Here is a 10,703-nt window from a genome sequence, read left to right on the forward strand (position 1 = left end):
GAGGGTTGTTTTTTTCCTTAAAATGGAAAAAGTAAAAGTTTGCTTGCACTCCATGTACAAATATTAGCTCTCTCTACATGCATGCTGTGGCCTGCTTGCTGGAAAGTCCTCTCCTCCACTGCCCATAGGCATATGCTTCCTCCGGCTCCTAAAGGGCCAGCACACACCCTAATCTTTACCAGCCAATGACTGGCATCCCTGGAGTACATAAGACACCTTCCTCTGTGGGAGGGTGCCTGAGCATTAGGTTAGTTCGCTAGCTAAGTTCCTGCAAAGGGCTGTATTCTGTCTGCCCATATACAGTCCTCTGCCTGTTTTCTATATTCTGACCCTCTGCTGCCTGACCTGTGCCTGACCTCTGGATTGACCCACTGCTCCCTGCCCTGACCTTTTACCGTTTACTGTTAAGCACGTATTCTGCTTTTGTGACCGCAGCCTATCCCCGACTACGGTGTTCCCCAAAATCAAATCTGGTGGCCGACAAAGTGATTCCACGCCCACTGTTATAAAACATATAGAAAACACTTTAGACAAAGAACTGGTGTATGGCATTTTGGGTGTTATTTTTCTTTTTTGGTATGGCTTTTTTTCTGGGTTTACTAATAGGAAAAAATTAAAAATATGACATTTAAAAACCTCACTAAAAATGTGCGTAAATGAATCCTTAAGCTTACAAGATATATTCTCTGCATTTTCCCTGAAAAGAAAGACTAAACATCTTTCACGGAAATCTGTTAAACACAAATAAAAACTAAAAGTTATTCGAGTTTAGGTTATCAAAATGAATCCACACAGTCCTGGAATCAGAAAACAGATACTTCTTAATAAAGGCGTTGTGATACGAGATTGATCCCACCCTTGTTCCCCGGAGAGAGATCAGTAACAATAATCATAAATAAGACAAGCTTAGAATTTCTAATAAGAGAAAGTGTATACTCTAGCAGTATTGTGTATTAAGCTTCAGTACACGAGGATCACAAATCGGTAGGGTATTCTGCCCTGAGGAATGGGCGACACCATATTGGTTCAGTTTTCTACTACAAAAAAAAGTAGGTACTCCGAAGAGTAGAAGGACCCCACATATAGGATATATGATTAGGTCACATTTCCATTTCAAAAATTGTTCTCTGCTCCCTATAAATCCAGTTTTTTTTTATATTTCCTGTTACTTATCCCATGGTCAACCTCTCCCCAGTCCAAGATGGTTGCTCCAAGGTACCAATAGATAACATTCAGCTACACAGTAAACAGAGATAAGATACACTAAAGGTTTAGTGTCACTTTAAGGTTAGGTCTTGGCGGCCTTCCCAGGACTCTTTACCTAGTGGTGAGGAAAATATAAACTGTGCTTACTCAGAGTATGCCCCACATAGATAAAGATGTTGACTTTATCTAGACATGCTTTTTGTATGGGTTATCAGGAAGAAGTGGCCATTGTATTGCGTCTGTCAAGGAAAAACACCCATACACCCAAGAGGTCTGGTTCCCCCATTGAGGAACCTCAAGGGCTGGGAGCGGCTGCAAAGATTCCCTCACTATGGAGGACTCCACACATCCAGGTATTAAAAAGGGACAGTTCAACGATTTAAACAAGACCTATGTAATGCTTCATTTCACCTGTGGTAGCGCTGTTTGGGAAACTTAACACTTACTGGCCGATTCCTCTTCTGAATACCACAACGCAAAGACACCCTCAACTTATGATCAGGGAACTCCCTTTAAAGGGATGGTACTAATTTTTTTACGGCAAGAAATAATGAATACATTTAGGAAATCGAATTGTAACCAATGTAATTGGTAAAGAATAGGCAATGCGTCATCATACAGCGCCACACGCAGGACAGTTTATGACATCATCAGGATCCGTCATATCTTAATAGGCTAACTGGCTCCTCTCTGCAATCTACAACTCTATGTGGTTTCGCCACCTATGGATCCTGTATAAACCAATCTCCGGTCAGCTGGTTGGACAGATTTGATCTGTCGGCCAATTAGATTGGCAATCAATGAATGTCAATCCACTCCTGTAGAAATATTTCCTATATGGTCAACCTGATTTTATTCAGCCAAGCTGCATATACAGGCTTCTATACGTCGATTGCTGAACAATGGAAGCCATGTCCGCATTAACCGCCCCCCGTAGAATGGACAGATAGGAAAAGTCATGTTGTCTATTGATCATACTGAACAAATGTATCTCAGGGGACCAGCACGGTTAGTAAAGACTATAGAGCATGAAGTGAATAGACAATTCTGAACTGAATTACTAAATTTTAGTAAAATTTACAGTATAAATTTTTTTTTTTTTTAAATCAGACATGAATCTAGATAGGATAGTACTGTATGTACACAGAATCTCGAACTAATAAAATATATTTTCCCATTTTTATAATTCTAGCTTTGTTTCAATCCAAATCTATAAATATATATATATATATATATATATATATATATAAAAATGTCCTTGAAAAATGATTTTGCACATTAATACAAAATAAAAAAATCTCTGTTACTGATAGAGTTCTTGATAACTGAAAGATTTTTGTAAGATATTTTCAAGATCGATAAATATGATTTAAAAAAAAAGTGACAAGATCTACACTTACAAATCAATCTAAAAATGAAATATATATTTGAAATATTAGGAAAATTAAAATTAAAAATATTAATGAGGCAAACATTTAGGGCCTATAAAAACAAATCCCTATGTGCCTCACACGTATAGATGTACAGCCATATGTTCCACTCCCATGCTAAATCACTAAATCTCACAACCTTCCATGATGACACCAGAACATGGACACAATGACAGCCCAAAGCAAGTGCTCAAATAATGCAGGGCTGACGACTGAATGGAAAATATTGTATACATTACATGGTGTTGTCCTCTTTCCAAGATTTGCTCTTATTTATGTGCCATTTGTCCATTAGTGCCCACTTGTCAGGGAATACAGAACAATTACTGCCCTGTTACTGTGTAATATTTCAACCAGGCTGCCTCCATAACCCAGGGCCAGCACCTCTCCTTCCATCCAGGCTGCTTCACTGTGGGACCGCTCCAAAAATGCACTTCTGGGACACATCCAGCTGTTTCCAATACTCATTTTTATAATCTTACCACTTACATCATTGTAAGAGCAATGGGAAAATATGCCCTGGATACATGGGGAGTCCGGCCTTTGTATTTTTCATGAGAAAACACACAAAATGCCCATAACTGATAAATTATGCAAATAGAAGAAAATAAAACCTGTATTCAATTTTTACCATTTTGCATTTCCAACTAATTAGATATGAAATCACCATTATCCTAAAATATTTGGATAATGGAGAATATCGTGTCGGATGTTTATTTATACATTATTCTGAATATTTTTTGCATTTGCTAGTTTGGGGGTAAAATAGTTTTTTTATTTTATTATAAAATATAATTTTGTTTTCTATTTTTTTTTTTATATCTTAAGGGCTTTTTACACTAGGCAGTAAACACATCTAGGCAAATTGTATTTTATTTTAACATTTTTATTTCTTATTATTTTTCCCTTTTCCCACTAGGTAGTAGAGGAAACGTTGTTTGCGCAATTGCCTGTAGTGGAATTTTATTTATGTTTTATTGTCCTATGTTATCTTAGGAAAAGCTGTAATAAAAAGCCTAATAACAGTACATATGGCAATAAATTACACTATATATATATATATATATATATATATATATATATATATATATATATATACACATACACACACACACACACACATATATACACATACATACACACAGTATTTTTTTTACATGGGACATTTATTTTTTAACAACACATTCTTTTGTCGCAATGGACATAAATGGGGGTTCTCAGACATTGCAAATAAATATTAGAAGGAGGGGCGATTCAGATTAAAACATATTAGCACAGAGCAAATTAGAAGAATGGGAGGGTAATTTGTCTGTTATTTTTCATGACCCAATTTTTTTTTTTTTAAGCCAAAAAAAGTGAAAAGTTAATAAAGCCTCAATAACTAATATTCCTGCAATGCTAAAACTAAGGCTGAAATTAACTGACCAGCACAGACCAATGCCTCGAAAAAACCAAAGCTTCACATTTTATTAACCCATTGTATGCTGCAGCTGTCAATAAATATCAAACTTGCCCATAGGGCGAAATACATATATTGGTAACCATCCCCCTGCAGTGTAGTCACTCCATTTCAGTGAAAGCTATTTTATTCCCTCACTTTTTAGACACGGGGGATAATACAAGGCTATGGATTAATGCAATCAGCTAAGACAAAGCTTCCTACACAGCTGGATGGGAGAATCAGTGCAGCAGCTCCAGCCCCTTCATTTTGCTATATTTGCCTTGCCTGGAATAATTGCATATTATATATACATATACATACATACATACATACATACACACACATACAATCATACATGCAGCTGTACAATGCATTAGGTAGGACTTGTACAAGGTATGAGGACAGCAGACAATAGGAGACCATGCAATGACAGGAGTGTTGTACTATAATTATTCATTGTTATCAGCACAGGGAGGAGAAGACATCATGCTATTCCATAAGAAAAGTCATCAGAAAAAAAGACACATGGCCATAGGTCTAGCTCACCAACCCTAGAGACCTGGCACCAGCAGGAGAACATCTATAAGGACAGCATTCAGTATAGAAACCAAGATATATTATGGCCTGGCCTGTAAATGACATTCATAACTCTGATTATTACCCTCTATATCACAGGGTCCACCTAGATCAAGGGCAAAAAAATATATATATATATCAAAGAGGGGAGGGAGGGGTGTCTTTGTAATTGTGCAAGTTGATCTAAAGTGACACTTCCCTGTCAGTGAGAATGTAATCTCTGTAGGATCCTCAAACTGCATTGTATTAATATTTAATAGTGCACAGTGGAAATAAAGAGAGTGTATGTCTCCCATAGACCAGGACTGTCAATGCAAAAGAACACAGACACATACACAGGCTGCACCTGCACAGAGGGATGATAGCAGAAAGAGAAAATTATTACATGGCTCGGTGTGTGCATTATTACATGTAGATATAGTATCATGTCTGGGGGTATTAATGTGTGTGCATTATTACATGTAGATATAGTATCATGTCTGGGGGTATTAATGTGTGTGCATTATTACATGTAGATATAGTATCATGTCTGGGGGTATTAATGTGTGTGCATTATTACATGTAGATATAGTATCATGTCTGGGGGTATTAATGTGTGTGCATTATTACATGTAGATATAGTATCATGTCTGGGGGTATTAATGTGTGTGCATTATTACATGTAGATATAGTATCATGTCTGGGGGTATTAATGTGTGTGCATTATTACATGTAGATATAGTATCATGTCTGGGGGTATTGTACTGTGATATGTGTCTACTATATGTATATAGAGATTGATTTGTGTGGTCATTTTATAATGATGCATGTTGTGTGTGTCTTTTCTATGATATACCTATACAGTATGTGTGTGGTTATTACATTATGATGATATTTAGATATAGTAGAATACATGTTTTTTGAATTATGATGTCTGTACAATGTGTATAAATCGAATGTTATGTGTGTGGTTATTTTATAGTGATGCATGTTGTGTGTGTTCTACCATATGCCTATATAGCACGTGTGGTTATTACATTATGATGTAGTAAGGTAATATGTACATATAGTATAATGTGTGTTAGTATTGCATACAACCAATTTTTTCTTTTCTGTAACCCCCCTCCCATTTACTCACAGATTGTAAGCTCTTTTGAGTAGGGCCCTCACTCCTAGCATTTCAATTATATATTAGCCTGAAATCCTGTGATGTGTATTTTGTTTTAGACATGTATCCCATGATTTTTAAAGTCCTGCAGAATATGGTGCCTCAATATAAATAGTTTTTTATTATGTATGCACAATATGTATAAATAGTATAATATATATGGTTGTTTTATAATGATGCATGTTGTGTGTGCATACATACATATATATGTGTGGTTATTATATTATGCGAGTACTAGGGTATATACCCATGTGAATAGTCATAATGTATTATCATACTATAGCTATATTCAAGTATCAAAATACAATAATCACACTCTGCTATCCATCCACCATAATATAGATCTAATTTACATATAGTACATGTATCATAACATAATGCAAGACATACATATTATACCTACATACATGATGATACACATAACAGACTAAAATAATACACAATATAATACAGGCATTATTATATATATATATATATATATATATATATATATATATATATATATATATACACACACACACACACACATACTACAAAACCAACAGATATCATACACTATATCTACATATAGTATAAACATACAGACATCAGAATGTAATACTCTCACACACACACTAAGTAGTCAACATGATAGAACAGACACAACCTTTATCATTATAAAAATAACCACACTCATATCAGACTATACTTACATAATACACCACAATACATCTACGTTTCATATTATACTTCCATAAGTGTCATAGTACACACAACATAATATATAAAAAAATACACTACCATACACACACTACAAAAACACATATACTATAGTTACATATAGTACAACCATACAGATATCATATACTATACTATGATAGCATATGACAGGACAGACAACATGCATCAATATAAAATAAGCACAAAGATATAACTGTACATATCATATAGTAGACATGTATACCTGATGACAATGTATTTATTGATGTGTGAAGTAATACACATGCATCCTTATAGCAGATGTACAGTATGTTACACACAATATAATATGCTGCTATAATTTATACACATGCATATCATAGTGCATACAGACATCATAATGTAATCACTCACTGTCATTCTATTTCTACATACATACAGCATACAAAAATACTATTCTGTATACATATAGTAACATACAGCATACAATGCATACAGACACAAGCACAAACCACAGTATAATAGCACACACTATGATTCTACACACACAGAATACAAAGACACACTATAATACATAGTATGTATTGCATACATGTATTAACATACCCAGGCACAAACAGTACATCCTGTACATACATATACAGCATATAAAAATGCAATTATACATATAGTAGTATACCCCATATTATCCATACAGACAAGCACAAACCACTGTATAATAGCACACACAATATATAAAAGCATACATATAGTAACATACATAAGCACAGACCTCAGTATAATAGCCACACACTATGATCCTACACATACAGCATGTAAAAACACACAATTATACATTCGGTAACATGCACCATACTATCCATACAGACAAGCACACACTATGATCCTATACATATAGTACACAGAAATATCAAATTATATATACAGTACAGATACACCATACATTATATAATCACCACATACACATTCATACATCATAACCCCATACACAACAGTATCACTATCCACATAGAAAAACCACAATCTAGACATATGGTCCTAAATAAAACTTGGATTTAAAAAAAAAAAAATAGTTTCACCCCTTTTGTTTTACAAAAGGATTTTCCTCCACCCCCTCCTTGGTCTGAAATCTTAATCTATTGTGTTCTTGCTGTTTTCCTTAAAATCCCCTGCTTTGCAATTACTGAGTATTGAAAGATCAGCTCCCCCACCCCTTTCCTTGCAAGCATATCATGGCTGGGGCTCTCCCAGCAGTCAACCTCTTCCAGGGGAAAAAAGAAAAATCTGTCTGCTAAAAACAGTATAAAAGGGGGTAATACAATAATAAGAAACACACACTCTGCAATATAAAGTTGTAGATGTGCAAGCTTAATCTATTATTATATGATAGAATAAAAGATCTATACTCTATAGTGTAAATATATAAATATGTGTATATATACACATACACACACAACGCTTAGACTAGTATTAATATGTTAAGTGGGTGTAATAGACGAGAGATGATTATATAGATATCCAAATTAAAGATCTATACTGTATAATATAGGTATATCTCTATAGCTATCTATCTACACACACAAGCTTAGTCTATTAGTATGTTAATTAACAGTGGTATAAAAGGTAGAAACATAGATAGATAGAAGATCTAACCTGGATCTATACTAAAATACCCAGGCAGGAGATACAGCAATAGGTTACATCCATGGAGAGTACCTATATTTGCAGTGACACCAGCTGTGGATTGAGATAGTGCCAAGTTCCCTTCATTTGCAGATTAATTCTTGACTGATGAAGACACTAGTCCCTTGTAACCTCGGTGCCTTTGGATTTTATTCTACTCTACAGGTCCAAGAACATAAGGGGTAAATAGTATCAAACATGATATTTTTTTTTTTATGGGGGGGGGGGTTCCTTTTATTACACAAAAATAAAATCTTCAGCCTGAACATCCAAAATTAGAAGCTTCTTCTCCTGGCCATGGAAGGCTGGAAAACCCTGCAGCCGACCACTACTGGTTAGAAAAATGGCATGGGTGGGTGGACCATGGTCAGGAGCTGCATTGGTCTCAAGATATCCAAAATCCAGGGGTTCTGTAGGCAGTTCCAGCCGTTGTCCGCAGAGATCTCTCCTTCTCCTTGTAGGACTTTATCGATAAAAGATCATTGACCCCCCCTAAATCCATCCTTTGTGAGGAGTCAGGAAAAATAAATAAAAAATCAGTCCTCAAAAATATCCCCAGCGCCCATGGGTGCCACAGGAATCCAGCAGAAAATATCCATTATGGGAAACAATCCATGTGCCAAAAGCAGCAAAATGTTGAAAAAAATAATCTTTTTCTTTCATTAAAATCTCTGAAAGCAAAGCCATACACACAGTGCAAACGTATAGACAACGTACAACATTATCAGTTTTTCTTTTTCCCCCCAGAACTTTTATTTATTTATTTTTGACTCTTTTTGCCCTGCATTGTCTAGGTGTTATCATAAGAATTGCATTAGGAGATCTAAACACAATTGGGAAAGGAGGGAGGGTAGGTTACCTTGTTTAAGAGACAAGGGAGGGGGGCAAAAACCCAATCAGGACCCCATTTACATTGATCTACAGATAACTACATATTAAAAAAAAAAAAAATCAAGGGGGGGGGGGGGGCAGGTAAATGTTGCCGGATGGCTCATTGATGTAGAGAAATAGAAGATATTAAAATAATAAAATAAATAAAATAAAAACACGCCCCCATCCTGCCTTTAACCTAGATTCAGTACTGGTGTGGCCGTGCAATGCATCCAGCTCGGTTCTGTTTATTCTCACAGACACATAAAATGGAAACTGGACTGTAAAAAAAATAACCCTTTCTACACCATTGAAAAGTGTGTGTTTTTTTTAACTAGTAAACGGAGGGTTAATTTTTGTCAAAACAAAAAAAAGCCAACGTTCTAAAATCGAACGTTCGATTTGAAAACAAAAAACCCCATCACATTTCATATATAAAAGGCATATAGGGAGGTATACAGGGGCTATACGTATATTGAAGTATATAGGCAGGTATACATGGGGGTATAGGGGCTGTAAACCTATAGATTTCAGCGTCAGGGCGCAAAACTGCATCCAATCCCCATCTGTACAGTCACTTGGCCTCATCCTATATACAAAGGATAGAAATTAATATATTTTTTTTTAATTTTATTGTATTTTTTTCAGATTTTTTATTTTTAGATGTATTTTTTTTTTTATTCACACATCTGTCCCATTCAGAAGCAGAACCGGACGAGAATATTGTCCATCCGACCACATCGCACAGCTCCCTATCTATAGTATAATCTATAATGTATCCCCTCTCATACATTTTTTATTTATTTAAAAGGACCCCCTATCTGTTAATGGACAAGGAGACCGATCCCAATCCCCATCTACTCCGATTATTTATACTCATTTTCCTCAACATTTTAAATATTTTTTTTGTAATTTTTCAATTTAACAAAAAAAAAAAAAAAGAAAAAGAAAAAAAGGGAAAACTATTCCTCCTGGATGACAACCTCCAGATTCTGCCCCTGGAATTGGCTTTTTATTTTTAATTATTGGATTTCTGATGCGATCTAATAAGGGGGAAGATTGGATCGATCAGGAATATTTTGCAGTTCTTAGGATACAAAGAGATATTTTTCTTTTTTTTACCTTAGCCTGTGTCGGATCGCCGCCGATCTGTGTGATCGATAAAGCTCCTATTTTATATTTTTTTTGCCAGAAGCTATCTAAAAATTTTTTTTTGCTATTGATGATAAATAGGTAAATTATTTTTTTATTATCATTATTATTTTTTCCTGCTGACATGGGGGTGATGGGGAAAGGGGTGCGCGGGTCGGGCGGATGCTGGAAGGAAGAGGTACTTACTGTGAGTGCAGTGGGTGCAGGGGCAGGCGGCTGGGCGCAGTGCTCTCCCCGGGCTCTGCATGCAGTGACTGGACTGGGTGCTTCCGGCCTGAGCCTCTCTGCAGCCCCCCCTCCCCTCCCCTCGCTGGAGCAGCCCCCCTCTCTCGCATACTAATGAGCCGCTGCCAGTCTCATTGGCCGCTGGAGAGGGAACTCGTGCAGTTCTCCTGGCGTAAACAGGCGGCGCTATTGGATAACGCAGGGAATGGGAGCTGCCAATCAAACGCTGGGGGGAGGGAGCTGCCAATCAAAGGCGGAGAGGAGGGGGGGCGGGCGGAATGGGAGCTGCCACTCA

At 36.3% G+C, this 10,703-nt stretch overlaps 1 protein-coding gene across 2 annotated transcripts in view; it reads right to left on the reverse strand.

Moving 5' to 3' along the window:
- BAHCC1 (BAH domain and coiled-coil containing 1) overlaps positions 1-10,490 on the reverse strand; it is an 88,374-nt gene extending 77,884 nt beyond the window's left edge. For both annotated transcript variants that reach the window (XM_044296251.1, XM_044296250.1), the window contains exon 1: positions 10,370-10,490. The gene's annotated coding sequence lies outside the window, so the exon portion shown is untranslated. The remainder of the gene's footprint in view (positions 1-10,369) is intronic.
- Positions 10,491-10,703: the final 213 nt, after the last annotated feature.

This window comes from Bufo gargarizans, chromosome 6, assembly GCF_014858855.1.
Source record: "Bufo gargarizans isolate SCDJY-AF-19 chromosome 6, ASM1485885v1, whole genome shotgun sequence".
Lineage (NCBI taxonomy): Eukaryota > Metazoa > Chordata > Amphibia > Anura > Bufonidae > Bufo > Bufo gargarizans.